Raw genomic sequence first — 20,221 nt, 5'->3', positions numbered from 1 at the left:
ACTGCTCTTCCCCAACCCGCTCATTTATCCTCTCACACTTTTGCTTCATTTCTCACCCTCAGTGTTGGTAGACACACTCATAGTGGTGTCTTTGATGTTACAGAAATCTAACAAAACAGTCAATTGCCTGAAGGATTTAAGGCAAGCCTCTTCTTATCTCTCCCCTAACCTTAGATAAGTGCCCCACCAGCGTTGTCTAGGGCCAGGCACCACACGAGGGATTAGATAGAATGGTTGCAGGGCAAGAAGCTTTCAGTTCTACATAAGAGAAAGAAATATAACCTCTGACCTGTCGTTATTTGTGTGAAAATAATTGGGTATACCGCCAGGTATAAGACCCATCATTGGTCCCCCAATGTGTTTTTGGGCTTATTTCGACACATCATTTTTAGAGTATTATTCTGTTTCCAAATCCTAAGTATGGATAGGAGCATCTGTATCTAATGAGAGCTCCCGTGCTTGATCTCAGGGACCTCAGCACAAAAAGCAAAGGCCGACACTTATAACTTTCACACGCACCTTGGTCCACACAATGCCCAGCAAGGGACATCATTCAGATCTTTCGCATTGCGTCATTAAGAGTCAACCATCTCCCCAAACCCCCCACCCCGCCCATCCTCCCCTGAAAATAGGCACATTATTGCATTGGTGCCCGTGAAGTGAGGTTGTGCACGTTTTCAAGTAGCATTGAAAGGTCAAAACCAAAGGTCAGCTAACATTATTCATGGACTGAGATCTTTGATTTTTCAAACTGGGGAGTGATGTCCATTTTTTTTAGATTTCCATTTTAGTGTTTTTTCCCATTTTGTGATTTTTCTTTTTCATAATCTACATTTTGTTTTAAAATGAAGATTATTTTATCTCCACAAAGTGCTGGGGCCAGTTAGCCTGTGCAAGTTAGTGGTTTTAAATGTAAGAGTGCCCAGTTGCAGAAGGGCTTGCAGGCATGGGCAGAAGCAGCTAGAGCCTGTTGCGAGGAGATCCCAGAGAAATGCCCAATGATTCTCTCAGTAAGAATGCAAGCGGTCAGGGGGTTGAAGAGAATGCCTAAAAGCATCGCTACCTCTCACAGCTCCTCATAGAGCTTTGAGTGTGGCCTCATCTGGGAGCTCCTCTTCCCTGGCATGGAAGAATGGATCTGTGCAAGGGGAGGAGGTTGCCCTTGAAGAGCAGTGACAGGCTGACTTCCAGACAAAGAGAGACTATAAGGAGGGCCTGGCTCTTGAAGAAAAAGAATCTGAAGAGAGACTGGGTAGTGGGACAAGTTACATTTCGACAGACAAGAGGGCACATGTGGAGAGAACGGAACAGATGAGAATGTAGGCCCTAAAGTGACACCATCCAGGCCTGACCGCATTAACTCCGATCGGGTGAATGGCTCTATCAGCATTGCTAAGACCAGGCCCAACTACTCTAAGGAAGTCTTTGTGATAGGGAGGAATAGTTAGGCATGGCTGGCAGCCCCAAAACTGATTTGCACAATGCACCAAGTGGAAGGAGAGCATGGGGGGTGGGGTGGTACTGATGTGATGGTTACCATAACAGAGCACATGTGTCATTCTCACCTTAGAACCCAAGGGTAGGCACACATGAAGGAGGGTTTGACCACAGACCAGCACCTGAGGAATGTTAGAGTGGGCAAACATGGGAGGGCTGTGTGGGCACTGCCCATAGACTCTGGATAGCTGAATCAAAAATATCAAGGCAGAAGCCTGTGCTGGATTCGACCATTAGGTGGCTGTGCAACACATCCTGTTCAATTGTTATGGGGAGTTACTCCAGCATTTGGAGTTGGCAAATCCTCTGGGACTGTTGAATTGTGGATGACAGTGTCCATCTGAATACACTGCAGGCAAAGTGCATTTGTATTGATCACATTTGATGGCATTGCATAACTGATATGCTAGGCCTTACAAGACACTGAAGATATAAGGAACTAAGGCAGCAAAAGACATAGAAGGCATAAAGTGGTATGAAGCTAGTAAGGGATGTTTAGGGGGATTAAAAGTGGATGATAAAGGTGAAAGAGGATAGGGTTTCAAGACACATTAAAAAACAGATGACTTATGGTTATTATAACCCAGAATGTGGCTTCTACTAAGACCAAAGGTGAAACATGAGAGAAATGCTTTTTTGTTGTGGTGCTGATTAAGCTTCTGGGGTCACTTGGCCTGTGCTCCTATTCTGTAAGGAGCATCCAGGCTCTTGCTTTCTGTAGACAGACCCATTTTCCACTCAACCACAGTTGGAGCGTTGTTTCTTTCAAGCGATGTTTGTGCTCTCGCACACACAACTCAAGGTGGGTCGTTCTTGACAAATGCGGGCTCCTGTCTTGCATTGGCGGCATGCATTTTCTCCCCTGAACTTGCTCTACAGAGGCTGCCTGGGCCTTTCCCATGGATGACACCTCAGGACCTGGTTATCGAAAGTGAATTGCAAAGAATTACAGACCCTAACAGATCCCACGCAAAATGACCTAAAATATATCTACACCATGACAGAAACCCCCCACAAAACTCACATCTTGCTGCCTGGGTGTACATGCTCATTGCCTTACGGGAAATATGTGTGTATTGTATATGTAACATGGACAGACTCTCCTCCCTTGTATACAGGCCATGAACAAAACCACAGTTGGGACGCAGTTGCCTCGCTCCCTTCAAGTCCTGCACTGAGGTCTTTCCATCCAATATATTTTCATCGAATTACTATCCATAGAAATGTATTAATTGAAATGCTTTTCCATCGAAAAGCATATTCATTGAATGAATTTCGATGGATTTTAGGGTTAGGGTTCCATCAAACCTTTCCATATTTTCGATGGAAAGGTTTCGACGGATATGCACTTTAATGCAAAAAATGTAATCTCGATGAAACTTTTTTCGTTGTTCGTTGGTTTCACTTCAATGTACGTTATTTGCAAGGGTTATTTTTCGGTGGAAAGACTAGCAACCCTGAGGTATCTGATGATTTAGGAATGGGAAGTTTGGTTGCAGTAGAATCGTCAAATTCGAATTCGTCTAATTTTTTGGCCCGCATTTGGCCGTAAATATTTGTGGGGGGGGTGGTAATCGTGTGGATAAATATAGTGGGTAGTCAGGGAGGTCTGTGGGGCTCTACCCTCACATATATTTGCGGCCAAATTAAAATAAAGAAAAAAATACATTTGACGAATTTGATTAAAAAAACTGGACCAAATCACCTAGAACTGATGATTTAATGCGCATCAGCATGTGTGTATGGGTAGAATATTATACACATAGCTGTTTGGTAAATAAACGATGCATATGATTTAAGAACTTTTTCTCATTTGTGGAATGATTCTTCTTAAGCACATATACTGGTCACTGCAGTCTGACTCCGTCTCTTCTCATTCTCTAATCCAGTAAAATAAAAGAATAGTAAGACCTTCTGGCAAAGCTGTGAACTCATGAGATATTCTGCTTTTCTGTTTAGGTCGCCATCATATCCAGAAATTCAAGACTCATTGCCTCAGCCTATTCCACAAGTGAGCCTCTCCACGAGAACGTGCCGCAGCAATCCGTGCTACCTAAGCATCAGCCTGGACCCAAGAACTGATGAGGCAAAGAGGTGGAAATATAACAAATCAGCTGCAATCTGCCAGTAAAAGGCATTTAGTTTTGACCTCAGCAGGCTCCCATACTTGACCTGCGGAGCTTAACCATGACCTTCAATGATCTGCTGGAGTCCATCGGGGGAGTGGGTTAATTCCAGATTCTGCACACATTTGTGCTTCTGCTACCCACCTGTGTGGTGTTCTGCCACAACGTTTTGCAGAACTTCACCGCAGCTGTGCCAGGTCACCATTGCCAGCTCCCCCCTGGCGCCAACTGGACTGGCCCTGCTAATGGCAGCAGTGGCCTGAGCAAGAGAGGTCTCTTGATGGTATCTATCCCACTGGACAGCAGCAGCCAGCCTGAGAAGTGCCTGCGTTATGCATCGACCCAGTGGCACTTCCTAGAGACTAACACCACAGCTGCCAATATGACACAGGAGAGCACTATACCCTGCACAGAGGGGTGGACCTATGATCACAGTGTCTTCTCCAGCACCATCGTCACAGAGGTAAGAAAACACCAACCCGACATATGCCATCATTTGTGCAAAGTACCTTTTGATGGGGAAGCCCTCCTAATTTTCCTAGGTCAGGATTTCTTTTATAGAGACAGATGATTCTTGATGGGGAGATGGAAATACAGTGCTGCAGTCCAGCAGTCATCTTTCTCTTCTTGAATGCCTATCACCCTCCCTTTAGGCTGTTGCCCACAGACTGCAGAGGAAGTAGGCCCTATACAACTCTCCACTCTGCTGCTAGAAGTTTTAAGAGAGCACTGGATTTTCTCTGCCAACCGGGCCCCACCAAGGAAGCAGAGATCTGCTCTAATGTCCTCACATCCCCTCCATGTTATCTTTAGAGGAAGGAACTAGACCATTGATCAATATTCAAATGCTAAAAGTTGAGAAGAGTAAACTGCGCCATAATTGGATCGAGGTATGAATCCTGTGTGGATATACTGGAGAGCACAGTATGGTTGTGTTTGTGCTACAATTCCTGTGGGTAGTGCAGTTTTGGCCTTGAAAAAGGTACACACAGAGAGATGTTGGGGCCAAGAGTGAACTCACGTTGGTAGGGGTTCTCCCTTATACACTTCTCATTTTTGTGCATGCCCAGTTGACTTGCACCTATGCACCTGATACCTTACAATATTCCTTTCTGATTAGATGACAGGTTTGATGCAAATGCAGGTAGTGATAATTGCCAGGACGGGCTGCCCATCTTTCATTGTTGATAGGTTGGTGAGGACAGGGATGGGATATGTTGCCAGTGCCAGACAGACTCACTCAAAAAGTCAGCCTGGAAATGAGTTGGTCGGTGAGACATAGGGGCTCATCACAAGGTTTGTGGTATCCTGGTGGTAAATCTGCCAGAATACCACCAAGCAGTAATACTTGGACCGGCTCCTGATCTGCCAGTAATACCGGCAGATTACAGGTGCCGGCAACAGTAGGTAAATCCCCATACAACCTTACAACTCCATGGGGGGTTTGCCAGTATTACCGGCACCAGTAAAACCGGTGCCGGTAATACTGGCTGTTTTTTCCCAGTGGCTCCCTGAATTACTCCAGCTCTTGGCTTGGTCTGGAAAAGTGCTGGTAAACATTATTACAGGCACTTCATTTCCGGTCCCGCAACTTATAATGAGCCCCATATATTGAGTTTAATGATTGTAGTACAATCGGGGCAAGTTCACCCAGAAGCTAGTACCTGTAGTACAAAACACACCAATTATATTGCATGCAATGATTTAAACGATGCATATGTACTGTAGATGTTGCCCTGTTTCTTGGCAAGAAGTAGCAGGTTCCTTGACAGGGTTCGATACTAAGATTCAATCAGCAGGAGCTAAAACCAGCTTCTGGGTGTTGGGCATAACCCAGTAGGCAAGAGCTACTTTCTGGTGAACCAGGAGCAAGTACCCAGCGCACCGCAAATCTTACTTCTCATGATATTCACATTTAACTTTTTGTCCGTTATGTATGATTGTTTGCTTTAATGTCTACTAGATGTGTCCTAATTGTTCTTTAACTTTGGTTATTTGAGAATGCTAATAAAGTCACTTATGCATGTTTGAAAGGCACTAGTTTGCCTCAGGAGCCAAAAGTAGCTCCTGGTAGCTGTTGTTTTCAAACCAACCAGGCACTCCTAGGCTAGAATCAGGAGCGAAATAACTCCCAGCTCCCTCAACTTCGAACACTTACAGTTTTTAACGTGATAATAATCCCCACTGTGCCCTGCTGTGATGCTCAGAAGCATCACAGCAATGTTTCCTTGCAATGTTCCCTTGCCTTGTACCAAACCTGGACATAACACAGCCCTTTCTGCAGCCCAGCCTTGTCACTTCATCACTGGATGACTCTCTTCTGCTGAACTCTTCAAAACGGAAGTAATCATTCTATCAGCTTGCAATTCAATCCCTCCTCTTCCATCTCCTCTCTCCTTGCCGCCGGACCTTCTTCCTGCCTCACGCAAGGATCACAATCTTGGGGGTCTATTTGATAGCAAACTGCAACTGCAAAAAATACTCACTACAACTGCCTCTGCTGCTCGTATTAACCTCCTCAGCAATCAGAAAATGTGTCCTTTTCTTACCAACCACTGTACACAACCTCTGCTCTCCACCCTTGTGCTCAGCAAACATGACTACTGTTCAAGCCTAAACCTTGGCCTTCCTCTCTACTCTTTCCTCCCTATAGACAAAGTCCTGAACTTTGCTATCTGCACCTCTACAACCTACCCAGATCCTCCTCCACTTTTATCTACCGACAAAATGCAGGTCGGCTCTCCATGCACAACCACTCCATGTTCAAGTTATTTCTCTGTGTCTACAAAGCTATCAATGGTCTTCCTACTCAGTACCTGTCTTATTGCATCTCAGTTTACACACCATTCTTTTCCCTCTGATCCTTCTCTGCACTCAGCCTCACTGTTAAATGCCCTCCCTGTGCCTCCTCTCACTTCTGCTCTTTCTCTGTACTCGCCCCACTTCACTGGAGCCCACTGCCCATCAAATCAAAGCCAACCCAACCGTGGATCTATTCAAAGCTCTGCTAAAACTTCACTTACTTGCTAAAGAGGGAACTTGCCCCCATTCTTCCTACCTAATCCCACCACTACATCAAATGACACTTAATAATGTAATTTTGCATATTTATATAGTACTCCTCTTTAGTTTGAAGCACTTACCCCATAGGTTAATGTAACCATTGTATGTCAAATGTTTTCTTTGATAACCTTTTTTCTGTTTCGTTTTTTTTGTCCTTAGTATATGTCCCACTTTGTTACACCCTCATAAACTGTCTCACTGCTTATTCTCATCTATGTGCTATTGTACAGGCACCCTTTGTGGGAACGCCTCCGCCATCTGTGAATGTATTGTTGACATCCCTGTTCTTCAAATAAATCCAAATATATACACCAGCCATGCAAGAGCATAGTTCAGAGCCCAGTTCTCCCTGAAGTACAGACTAGAGCCATGCTTGAGTACAGTTTGGACTCATACCCCGCTTGGAGCTAAACCCAACCCACAGCACAGCATTGCTCAGAGTCCAGTCCACCACAGACCTCTGATACGAGCTGTGCTTAGATCCCACCCAAGGCAAAGGCACAGACAACAGCACTAGCCCCCCACTACACCCACCTGTAGCCTAACTATCCCAGAGACATCATTGGCAGCTACAACATCATATTTTATTTAAATGGAGCCCACCCAAGCCTAGATCTGAGTTCTGCAGTCAAAACCAGAGTGCAATCAGGACTGCAGCCTGGTTACAGAGTCCAACCATGCACCGATCGCACCCGTGTCCAGAAGCCCAACCTGTAAACAGCATAACCATGTATGCAGCTTACGCTTTTCTGCATAAAGGACATGTCCCAAAGACAGCTCTTTAAACAACCTCGACAAACCAGGAGCCAAGCCGTGGAAGCCAGCCTGGCTCAAAGTTCAGTAGAAAGCCTTCCTAGAGCACAGTCTGACCTGAATCCCTGCCAGATCTAAGCCAAGAGCCCAGTTTAGGCTAGAGCCCAGCCTAAAGACCAGCCATGGACTACAGGCAAACTAAGATTTTTCTGTAGTCCGACCATGAAGCCAGCTCTACCCGCAGGCAAACCCAGATCACATTCAGTGTCCTGCTCAGATCTCACCAAAGCACAGAATCCTGATACCTTCTTTGTCTGCAGCCAACAACAGCCCAGAATCCATTCGGAATCTTTTTGTTAAGAATGTACCTGTTCCCCTGGTTTGCACACTCCAGGCGGTGCGACCCTCATGGCACAGGTCCTTGTCAGACACTCTGCCACAGTCAAGCACATTGTTCACCAATGCTTGGCGCCTGTACCCAAGATGGCAGTTCTGGGGATTGCGCCAAGATTGGAAATGTGCTGATGTAACCCAGAAGCACAGAGACCGCTTCTGGGTAGACCACATAAAGGACAACGGCGAGTAGCAAGCCAGGTCCGATCAACTGCTCGCAGCCAGCATAACTCACAGATTAAAGATCTCTCCACCCAGCCTACTGCAGCTAGTAGGTGTATTCTCTAGATAGGGACCGTTAGGAGATAATTCCGATCACGGTACCTCTCCCCTTTTTTGCTGCAGTTCATCTTCACGTACGTTGGTGCTAGGTCCACACTACTGCCTCAGTGAGTAGACATTACATATGGAAAGGGGGGAAGCGGGTGGTCAAGACCTTGTTGATAACTGTGACTAATTCATGTCATTGACATTTTAGACCTTTGAAGATGGCTCCTCTCCAGAATCCATTGAGTAGCTGTGGACCGGACTAGGGATGGTCACTCTGATAATACCCTGTAGGGTCTCAAGGTTGCTGTCTCTTTTCTGGTTCCCGATGCTTGCGCCCTGCCGTTGGACCTTCATCCTAGGTCTGAAAATATTAGATACTGAACGATTGATCTGATCTTTTTTTGTCCATCTCAGGGTGCAATCGAAAAGGCAATGATGGAGATGGTCATGACTTTACAGGCCATGCAGGCAGACACGGATAGCTAGCATCAGGATAACATGGCCCTTGTTGACCAACTGACTGTATTGCAGCAGACAGTCCATACCCTTCAAGGGGACTGTGGGGCATCTGATATCTCTGAAGGAGGAATATGTTCTGGAATACCCTGAGACCTGCATCCGTCCAATACAATTATGGTTCTAGTACTGAAGAAAAAGAACCAGTAGATAGAGACCTCCCTCTGAGAGTGGGGTTGGAGCATGTATCCCAGCACCCACCATGCTGAATAAATATATCGGAAAAGGAGGCTTGCAAAAATGTATGACTTGTTGTTTATGAATAGGCCACAAGTGTGTGACTCAGGTAAAGCCAAAGTCACTATCATATTAATCAATCTGGATTGACCTGCCCTTACATGGGCAACTCCCTGGATTAACAAGGAAGATCCAATACTGGATGACTATGATACATTCCTGATTTCTTTAAGAAAGATGTTTGAAAGGAATGTATGTAGAAGGGTCTTACTCCATGAACCTATGGATATTAAGCAGGGCAAGCAAGATCTCATATCCTACATGGCCGATTTCAAGTATCTGGTAGATAGCATGGGAAGATGATGTACAAACAACAGTCTTTTATAGAGAGAGGATATTAAAGACACTATTGTACAGGTACATCCTCTCTGTCCAACACAGATGAGTTAATGGAATTGGCCCTCCAGATAGAACAAAGAAAAAGGGGAACGAAAAAACTAATGGAAAAAATTTGAAATCCGAAAAGAAATTGCCTCAAGAGTCCCTGTAGAACCTGTAAGGGCGGTGAATACCTCTGTCCCAATGCGAGTGGGTGGAATCAGGGGACCCGCTAGCCAAGAAAAAAAATGAAGAAAACTTGCCCAAAAAGACTGGGATACGGATCGGGCTTGCAATGAACCTGGGGGGAAAGGCAAGCTCTACAAAAGGCAAAGTTAAAGGCAAAACCCCTCCTATGCCTGTGGTTAGTCATATTTGTATTGGTATTACCCTACACCTACAAGGACGCAACCCTATCCAATGGGCATTAATAGATCGTGGGGCAACTGGCAATTTCCTAAATACCTGTTATGCTCAAGTACAAGGACTAGGTATGACAAGGGGATAGTGGAAACCAAATTTTCTATAGATGGGTCAATATTAACCTCTAACCCCATTACACAACAAAACGGACCTCTGGGGTATACCATCACAAAAGTATCACCTTTGATCTAATTGATGCCCCCTATTTCCAAATCATCCAAGGAATGCCCTGGTTGGCTAAACACAACCCTTTCATAGACTGGATGTTGTAATGTAGTTTTGTCATGTAATGTCACTGGCCTGGAGTGCTTGCTGTCAGAATGTTGATGCATGAATGCAGCTCAGGAGAATGTTGTGTGGATCTGCGAGTGAATGTTCTGAGAGTGTCAGTAGGGGCCCTGAGCCTGAGCTGGGATAGATGGATGGCCGGTAGGTTTTCCTCCTCTGTATGTGGGTCCATTACCCCTCCTTGTCCCTGTCCTATATCTACAAGTCTTGTTTATAACTGAAGAGTAGCTGGATTGATTTAAATACTGTACATCTGTAAAATAAAGCTACCTGGAACTACATTGACTCCACAGCAGGTCTGTGTGTTGAGTACCAGCTTTATTAACCACTACAAGACTTTATAACAATTGGTGACGAGGATGGGATTGATGTATTTAAATTTTAAAAAATCTGGTGGCTTGAACAGGGCCACTCACCCAATACTTTAATACGTAGCAATGACACATGTTTCATTTAAATATGATAATGCTCTCACAAATCAAAATCACATTTCTGATTTCCACCTATGCTCAGTGGCAATTATCCGATTTGTGTTTGGTCAATTTATTAATTTAGCCATTGTCTCATAGCGACCTTTCTACTGCTAAAAAAACAAACAAATTCTTCTACATCGCAAGTATAAAAATAAAACATGATTTCCCCCCACAATAGCGCCAATTTCACCGTTGACACATTGTTCAAACTCTTGTGGACCTTTATTCCAATTCTCATCAATGACACGTGTCCGCTTTCACTTTAAATACAAAAGTCATGAGACGCTGAACTATTGTTCCATTATCCTCTATGACACATATCCACTTTCACCTTAAATACCTCAGTTACAATGTGCGCACTAAATAATATTCTCAGGCAGTCACGCTTCAACAGAGCAAGTTGCTTCCTTGTGTGCGCGTCCCAGTATACGCCTCGGAAGTTAACCTTGCAGTCATTAACCATGTCGGGAACATAAAAGCGTGTCATTATTTTGCACTTCCTCATTATGCAGCACATCTCTTCAGGTGCTTTTTTCTAACGTTCCAAGTTACAGTATTGTTTGTTTCCGAACAAACAAAATTACTCCAGAGTGTGGCAGGCTAAAATAAAGCTACCTGGAACAACATTAACTCCACGGCAGGTCTGTGTGTTGAGTACCGGCTTTATTAACCACTACAAGACTTTATAACACTGGAGTAAAGGAACCGTTGAAATCCAATCACCCTATTGTACGGAATTTTCACCCTTATGTTCCTTGATGAACCCATGCAACAATCTGATGAATCCACACAGTATGCTAAACATGCAAACCATCACAGCAGCTCTTAATGTGCCCTCCGAATACCTTGCATACAGAGATGTCTTTGACCCCAAAGAAGTGGACAAATTACCACCACATCAACTTTATGATTATCAGATTGAGTTAATTCCAGAAGCACCTACACCTCACAGAAAGACCTATGTTCTTACTCCCCAAAAAACTATGATTCTTTAGGAATACATTTGGCAGAGGCATTTATAAGAGCCTCAACATCATCTGCAAGGGCTCACATTTCTTTTTATCCCAAAGAAAGACTGTGATAAATTAAGACTGTGTAATGACTACAGACAGATGAATGATATCACTGTTAAAACAGATATCCCCTAACATTTCTCATAGATCAAGTCCAAGATGCTCTAATATATACAAAACTGGATCTGAAGGGTATGTATAGCCTTGTTCGCATTCATCCAGTAGATGAATGGAAGACAGCGTTCCGAACTAGGAAAGGACACAACGAATACCCAGTAATGCCCTTTGGGCTATTCAAAGCCCTTGCAGCATTACAGTTTTTCCGTAATTACATCTTTAAAGAAGGTCTGGATTCATTAGTCCTCATATACCCAGACAACATTCCGGTGTATTCAGATAACTATGCTCAGCATGTTCAGCATGTAACAGAGGTATTACATTGACTTTGCCAACATAGACTATATGCGAAGCTTGGCAAATGCGCCTTCCATCAAGAAACAGTGATGTTTTTGGGACATGTTCTTTCCCCAAAAGGAGTTCAAATGGATCATGAGAAAGTTAAGTCAGTGCTGGAATAGGCCATGCCCCAAAATGTTAAAGAAGTCCAAACATTCTTGAGTTTCGCAAAATATTACTGAAGATTCATTAGGGGTTATTCACAGATTGCCCACACCCTAACTCGTCTTCCCAAGAAAGGTTTAACATACACCTTGGATTCACCGGCCGAAGAGGCCGTCCTTCGGTTGAAGGGAGCTTTTTTCTACAGCTCCAGTTTTGAGCTTACCTAGAGCAGACACTGCATTTATCATGGAAAGTGATGCCTCTAACCATGCTATGCTGTCGCAAAAACAAGAACCTACCAAAGAACTACACCCTGTTGCTTACCATGCCAGAAAACACAAATCAGAGTTGAACTATATCATTTTTGACAAAGAATTACTGGCCATGCGGGTGCATTACTTACCTGGAGACATTACCTGGAAGGAGCCCAATTTCCCATCACTATATTAACCGATCACCTGAACTGAGGATTCCTGAAAACGGCCTGAAGCACTAATCAAAGACCATCTCACTGGGCACATTTCTTTAGTCGCTTTGATTTTTTCAGCACCTTCATACCTGGAGTACAAAACAAGAAAGCCAATGCCTTATTTCGAAGCTTCTCCAATCCTGTGATACCTGACCATCATGGGTTACCATTTATCCTACATGAAAAAGTACTAATTTGCACTTTATCTGGACCCATGTCCCAGTTTCTAGACATCATTAGAGGTTTATATCAAGAAAAAGACATATCACAGTTTCTTCAAGAAGAAAAACATCAGGACCTGGATGCCCTTTTGCATCACAACAAACAACTCTGGGTTCCCAATCATGCTGAACAACATCAAATCCTTAAATTGTGTCATGACAGTCCTTTGGCAGTCCACTAAGGACAATGTGATCTCGTGAAAAGATATGCATGGTGGCAAAATATGGGCCAAGACATTTAAGATAATATCTTAAATGACTGAAGTGCTTTTGAAAGACTGAAAATCTTAAATCTTGATCTTAAAAGACTGAAGTGCTTCTCTTCTCTCTTAACGCTCTTTCCCCTTCCCCACCTCCTTTCATCCACTTTCCCCCTTCCAATCTCCCCATCTCGACCCATGCCTGCAATCTTGGCCTCCATATTGACTCCTCTCTCTCCTTCTCCAGCCACATCTCTTTAACCTCTCATGCCTGTCGGCACCACCTCTTCAACATCCGCAAGATCCACTTCTCTCTCACCTTCCACGCTTCTAAACTCCTAATCTCCTCCCTTATTTTCTCCTGCCTCTTCTACTGCTCCTCTCTTCTCTATGAACTCCCTGTCTCTCACCTGACTCCCCTAAAATCCATCTACCACACCTCTATCCGCACTCTATGTCTTCTTGGCCCTCGAGACTCTATCTCTACCTCACTCTCTCAACTCGACTGGCTTCCTTTCCTCTCACAATTGAAATTTCAATTCCTCTGTCTTGTCTACAAATCTCTCCATGACCTTGTCCCCCCCTATCTTTCTTCCCTCCTCTCATTTTACTCTCCCTCCCGCTCTCTCCACTCAGCCGTTCTCTACCTTCTCACTGTACCCCCCGCCCCTTGTGCCTCCTCACGCTTCCGTTCCTTCCAACTCTTGGTCCCCCTCCACTGGAACTCCCTACTCCTCTCTATCGGCTCCACCCCCACCTACTCATCCTTCCGCTCCTCCCTGAAAGCCCTTCTTCTCCACTCCCCCCTGACTCTCCTCATTACCTCTCTCCCCCCTCAAACCCCCCGGCCCCCCTTCCCTTCCCCTCCCAGCCCCTTGTGCCTACTCACGCTTCCCTCCTTCCTACTCTTGGCCCCCCTCCACTGAACTCCCTACCTCTCTCTATTCGCTCCACCCCCACCTACTCATCCTTCCGCTCCTCCCTGAAAGCCTTTCTTCTCCACCCCCCCTTGACTCTCCTTCCCTACCCCCCTCAAACCCCCTGCCCCCCTTCTCTTCCCCTCCCTCCTCCCCCCTCCCGCTGACCACAAATTGGATACTGAAACCACCAGGGGGCGTAGGAGGTCACCTGGGGGCTCCCCCCTCCCCTTATCCTCCCTCCTTCCCCCTTCCTCCCACACCCGCCGTCCTCAAATCAGACAATGAAAACCCCTTCACCTACTTCCTCACCCCTCCCCCTCTCCCTCCTCCCCTCTTTTTGAGTAAATTGTTCTACATACTGTACCACTAATTTGTTTCATGTTTGTAAATATGCTTATTTCATTATTATACCTGTTGTTATACTGGAAAGCGCTATGGAGTAACGCGCTATATAAACTCAATAAACATAAACATAAACATATCAATCAATGTGAGGTCTGTGTTACAGCCAAGAGCTTACATCAGAAACCAGTAGATTTAGTACGTCCCCTCCCTATATCCCCCACGTCCTCTTCACTCTTATCAGCATGGACTTTATTATGGACCTTCCTGATTCACAAGGGTTCAACTCCATATGGACAGTAGTGGATTCATTCACAAAGATGGGTCATGTTGTACCCATGTCCAGATCACCATCTGCCGCTGAATTAGCGCAAACTACCTGATGTCATCATAATCGATTGTGGATTGCAATTCATTTCACAGTTCTGGAAAAAACTGCATCAAATTTTGGAGCAGACCTTCACCTTTCTACTGGATACCATCCCCAAAGTGACGGCCAAACGGAAAGAATACCCCAAAACCTGGAAAAGTATTTCCGCTGTTATTGTGGCCAAAGAGAACAAGACTGGGCAAAGTATCTACCATTAGCAGAATTGTCAGGCTCAGAAACATGCTGACTCCATTCATACTGCTGGGCTCTCACCCTCACAGCACGACATCTGAAAATTATCCCTCTCGAGACAGTAGGACCATCTACACATTCCTACCCCAGATGAATTGGTACAAAACCTACAACAAGAACAAAAAGCAATCCAGTGTAACCTCCACCAGAACCAGATTCAAACCCAGAAATACGCCAACCATCATAGACGCCAAGAACCAATCTACACCATTCAAGACTTCCAGGAATACCAAAGAAATGTAGACCTCGTTTCATTGGACACTACACTATCTCTAAAGTCATCAATCCATAGTCGTTAAATTACTGCTTCCCTCTACCTTCAAGATTCACCCAGTATTTCATTTGTCTCTTCTGCAAAACTATTGACAGAAAAGTACGCAAAATCATAGCCTTCCTCGGCCCCTCGATACTTGTGGAACCAGAGGAGGGATACGAAGTATCACAAATCATTGATTCTCGATGGCAAAAGAACAAGCTGTATCATCTCTTAGAATGGAAAGGGTATGGTCTCGAAGACCGCACATGGGAACTGTCTTCTAACTTACATACCCACAAATTAGTCAGAGCATACAATGAAATATATCCCCACAAACCCTGACCTCTGAGGGGGCCTAGGAGGGGCCAAACTGTTAAGAACCTACCTGTTCCTCAGGTTAGCAGACTTCAGGGGGTGCAATCCTGGCTGACCAGGTCCTTGGCAGACCCTCCGCTATAGCCGAGCTCATCGCACCCCAATGTCTGGCACCTGTATCCTAGGTGGTGGTTTCTGGGGACGGCGCCAGCCCCGAAACCTGCTGACGTAACCCAGAAGCACAGTGACCGCTTCTGGGTAGACCAGATAAAGGACGACGGCAACTAGCAAGCCGCATCTGATCAACTGCTCACAGCCAGGACTCCTCACAGATTATAGATCTCTCCACCGAGCCTACTGCTGCTAGTAAGTGTATTCCCTAGATAGAGACAGTTAAGAGATCATTCCGATCTCTTATAGAGTCCCATTTTTTCATTAGCACATTTCTTGGAAAAATCGTATCATGTTATAGATCAAGACTGCATTAGAATCCCTCCTCTATAGGCTACCTCTCCCTTTTTTGGCTGCAGTTCTTCTTCTTCACGTACTTTGATGCTGGGCCCACACTACCGCCTCAGTGAGTAGACAATACATTAGGGAAGGGGCGGGTGCTCAAGACCTTGTTCATAACTGAGACCAATTTGTGTCCTTGACATTTTCGACCTTTGAAGACGGCTTCTCTCCAGATCCCATTGATTGCCTGACCTCGTACCGTCTTGTAGCTGTGGACCAGACTTGGGACGGTCACTCTGATAGTATCCCCTAGGGTGTCAGGGTTCCTGTTCCCAGCGCTTGCACCCTGCCATGGACGTTCATCCCAGTTCTGCAACTACCAGGAACTGACTCCTTGCCCAGAAGCCAGTCCAGCCGAGGGGGGCAGTGGACCGGCCTACAGGGAAGTGGGAACATGTCCAGATGGGCTTCGGCACCATGGGCCTCTTGTCTATGTATTCCCCAATTCGACTTTGGATATGCCTAAGAGCAAGTACATGAGAAATGACTTTGTATCACGTGGATAGTGTTGATTCCGGGTGTGAGGGAGTCTGTGGGTTGCTGCTTGTGGAACAGTGCAGTACAGTGCAGTGCACTTTAGCATTAGCTCAGTCTCTACTCCTGGGGACGAGGCATGTTAGAGAAACAGATGAGATGCCTGTATTGCTGGACGTTCAGGTAGCTGCCAACAGTGTCCACTTCCTGTTCTAGAGGTGCTGAGTGTGGCAGTAGCAGAGGCATATGGAAATCAACCTACAGTGATACAATGAACATCAATGCGAAATCTCTAAGCCATTCCCTGCATTACAGACAGGGCAAGCGCTGTATGCATGAGCTTACATTTGCAGGTATTAGAACGGCATGCTATTGCATGGTGCTGCAGGCATCCCTGATGTGGCATGGGATATTAGGAGGTATGAAAGGAATGGTGAGCAGGGCACTTTGACATGGATTTGATGACATAGAAAACACAGCTTTGCTTAAACTTGCAGATCCCAGGTTTATTTATTTATTTATTTATTGGGTATTTATAATGCAAAATCGTGTTTCAAGGCGCATCAAGACAAAGGAGGGGGAGGAACAGGGAAGAAAAAAACTAAACAGTAACTTTCCAACTAGGTCTTGAGACATTCGGATCCTGCAAGTGCAGTACCAAGTAATGGCAGAGAGAGGAGGGGAAGTGCAGGCGGGGAGGAACAGTGAAGAAGAAGGCAAACCGATAACATTCCTACTTTGTCTTGAGACCATTTGGATCGCGCAAGTGCAGTAACAAGAAAAGGAGGGCACAGTAGGAGTGCAGGGTGGGGAGGATAAGCAGGGCAGAGAGGAATAGGGAGGAAGACGACAAAACAATAATGCTCCTACTAAGTCTTGAGGCATCTATACCCACACCAAGAAACCCTATTTGGAAACTGCTCAAGTATAGGTGGGACCAATGTGCCAGCCCGTATCTATGGGATAGGATACCAAATGTTGAGTGTCTGCTTAACTTCCTCATATTTGCAAACCATGAAATATATCACTCTGTTCCTGCAGTGGCTGTTTTCAGCAGGAAGACTTCTGACTTCCCTGGAAGTGGAGGGCCTCTTTGAAAACGCTCAGCTGCTTCACAGTTATGAGTCTAACAGGTCAGATGGATACTGCATGTCTTGGAACACACAAAGCTTAATTTTCAGTCATCATTCACTTTCTCTCAAGGAATGACACCATTTCACAAATATTTCATGGCTACCCAAATTCATTGTAATTTTGTCAGGTATTGTAACTTTAGGTAGAATGGTATGATAGGATAGGTTATTTGCAACATGCTTAATACCCAGAGTTTCTAAGCGCGCACCCGGGGATGGAACCTGTGTTGCACCGTGTAAACGATCCTCCCAAGACCATGTAACTCAGGCATGATGTCTCTGAGGTTACGTTGAAGTTTAGGACCGGGACTAGCCGTCACCTAATGTCTGCGTTCTACTCCCATTAACAAGCAACACTTGTGCGTGTTCTTTCACCATAATCTGATGGGTATAAATGCACTTAGGTGCCTCTTAAACCCCCCCTCTGCTCCCCTTTCCCATTTAACTATTTTAAGCAGCCCCTGGGCACTCCTAAGTGCTAAATCAGCACACAAAAAGCAATGCTGCATGCTGTTCTGCTCCCTTAATCTCCTCTCTTAGTCACTCTGCCTCCTTCAGCCATCTTTCATCATCACCCACCCTTTGCCATGTGAAGTACAGAATTTGTTATAAAGCTTTAGCATGTTTTCCCTTACTCTCCACCTCTCAATGAATACATGTTGTATGTTCGCTTTTTGTTATGTTACAATACTTTTTAATCCCCATATATGAAATAAGTGTGCTTTAAAATGCACTGTTTGTACAGGTTTTGACCTTTTCTTGGGGGATGTCCTCCTCCCCACTCAAACTATTCTTAGAGGTATTGGGATTGCTTGCCTCATTCACTCGCATTTTGTAATATAGGCCACTTTGAAAAAGGGTCACCTTTGTTTGTTTCCCTGTCAGCCACAATGCTTACCAGTTGCATTCTTCGAATAGTTAATTGTACATTGAATTACATTTGACAGTATTGCTTAGCAACAGTCTTGTATCTAATTCTTCGAAGAGGATAGCTACATGGTTAGTGTTGACTGACAAAGATTTTTATAAATGGTTCAATGTCGTTTTGTTTACAGGCAGAACAATAGAGAGCACTGGACACTCTCTTCAGAGTTGTGTCTGAAGCATCTGACCAAGCTGTAACACAGGAAACTGTTTTCATTTGTTGACCTCACCTCGACCCCTACTGTTTCTGTTTCACAACCCCCCCTCACTTTCATAGGCACCATCTTTTCAGGTTAGCACTGCCCGATTTCCTGATGTGTTTTGAGGCTACATGTTGTAGGCAGGTACCTGTTCCCTTGTTACTTACTGTCTGTGTTACTTGTTGGTTTCATCTTCCAGACCCAGGTTTGTTTTATTGGTTGTATTGCCATCAGGGGAGTTGCTAGGTCTGGAAAAGACCCGGGGCTAAGCTGATGTCGGAACTGTTGGGACTGGGGGCTAGCTAGTCGTTTGGCTGTAGCTCCTGAGATTCTATCCGGGGCTACAACCAAAAGATCAGGGGCCCCCTTAGCCTCCCCCCTAGCAAAGCCCCTGATTGCCATCTTGTATGGTTCTTGCTGGTGTGTGAGTAGTAGTAATCACCGTACAGATGATCCAACGAGGCCTGGCAATGGATCAAGACAAAGGGAAAGTGTTATTCATGTGATGAATGTGTCATTAGTTCCAAATATCCTTGTTGTGTGTTGGGGCTGACTTAGTTAAGACATTGCTTTCCCCTATTTCGGGGATCTGCAACCTGTGGCTCTCCAGATGTTTTGCACTATGACTCCCATGACCACCCACCATTGACTATGATGGTTGGGGCTGATGGCATTTGTAGTCCAAAACATCTGAAGAGCCAAAGGTTGCAGACCCCTGCTCTAGTTGGACATGTGTGTTGATGTCCTGTTCTGTTTGCTAGTGACCTCAAAGTGCCTGGGGCTGTCCTTGACTCACCAATTTGGGATGGTGGCAGTGGCATCCACGTCTGCCTGACGAGTGCAGAGAGAAGTCACAGAAAGGCGCAGAAATGTAAAAAAATGCATATACTTAGGGGAAGAAAGACCTGGAATCAAGCAGACCTTTCCAGGCATCCATTAATTACTGCATGCAGGAATGGCAAATGACCGCAAGTAATACTGCCAAACTCTTAACCAGGCCCATAGTGTTTGTATCTTCCATGTAGTTTCTTTCTCGCTGCCACTGGTCTTAATGGCCTTTGCCTCCTTCCTTTCAGTCGCCTCTCTGATGGTTCTCATCTTCCAGCCTTCCCTTTGTCTCTCTTCTTATATGACACCGGTCCTCCTCCAACCTCAGCACAGCTCTTTCCTTCTGGATAACAACTCTCTTTCTTGTTGTAAGTTTCTCTCTCCAACCTCCGTGATGTACTTCCTGAAACCTCTTCCAAACATTCTCTCATTCTTTGACGGTCTTCCTCCTCCACTCTACAAAAACTCTCCTCTTTCTAATGGTAGCTATTTTTTCAGCCAGCCTCCTTCCAACTCTTCCTCCAACCACCAGCCCTCTCCTACTTCCCTCCTCTTAATACTTTTCTTTTTTTGCCACTGTCCACCATGCTGCTTCCTTCAATTCCTACACGAAGATGCCACACTGCCAGACTGATCTGCCTGCTTTTTACGATAAGATCCTCCCTCCGCTTCAGTGGTTCCTACAGATATTAAGGACACTTTGACTTGGAAGAGGTTAAGCTGAGGTTTCATGAAGGCCAGCCACCATATTGGATTCTAGTGGTGCCATGGTTAGATATGGAGTCTCTGTCCCTTCTAACGGAAGCCTTGCTGCTATTATCTGTGTGAGTGTGGGTCATCCCACTCCAACGGTATATGGATCAAGATTCTGCA

The 20,221-nt window shown here is 45.1% G+C and overlaps 1 pseudogene; it reads left to right on the top strand.

The window, feature by feature from the left end:
• Positions 1 to 3,684: 3,684 nt before the first annotated feature.
• LOC138567839 (solute carrier family 22 member 20-like) overlaps positions 3,685 to 20,221 on the top strand; it is a 386,869-nt pseudogene continuing 370,332 nt past the window's right edge.

The sequence above is a fragment of the Ambystoma mexicanum genome, chromosome 2p (genome assembly GCF_040938575.1).
Source record: "Ambystoma mexicanum isolate Mex_15411 chromosome 2p, UKY_AmexF1_1, whole genome shotgun sequence".
Taxonomy (NCBI): Eukaryota; Metazoa; Chordata; class Amphibia; order Caudata; family Ambystomatidae; genus Ambystoma; species Ambystoma mexicanum.
Note: the sequence above shows the minus strand (reverse complement) of the source record. Positions and strands in the feature narration are given on the sequence as shown.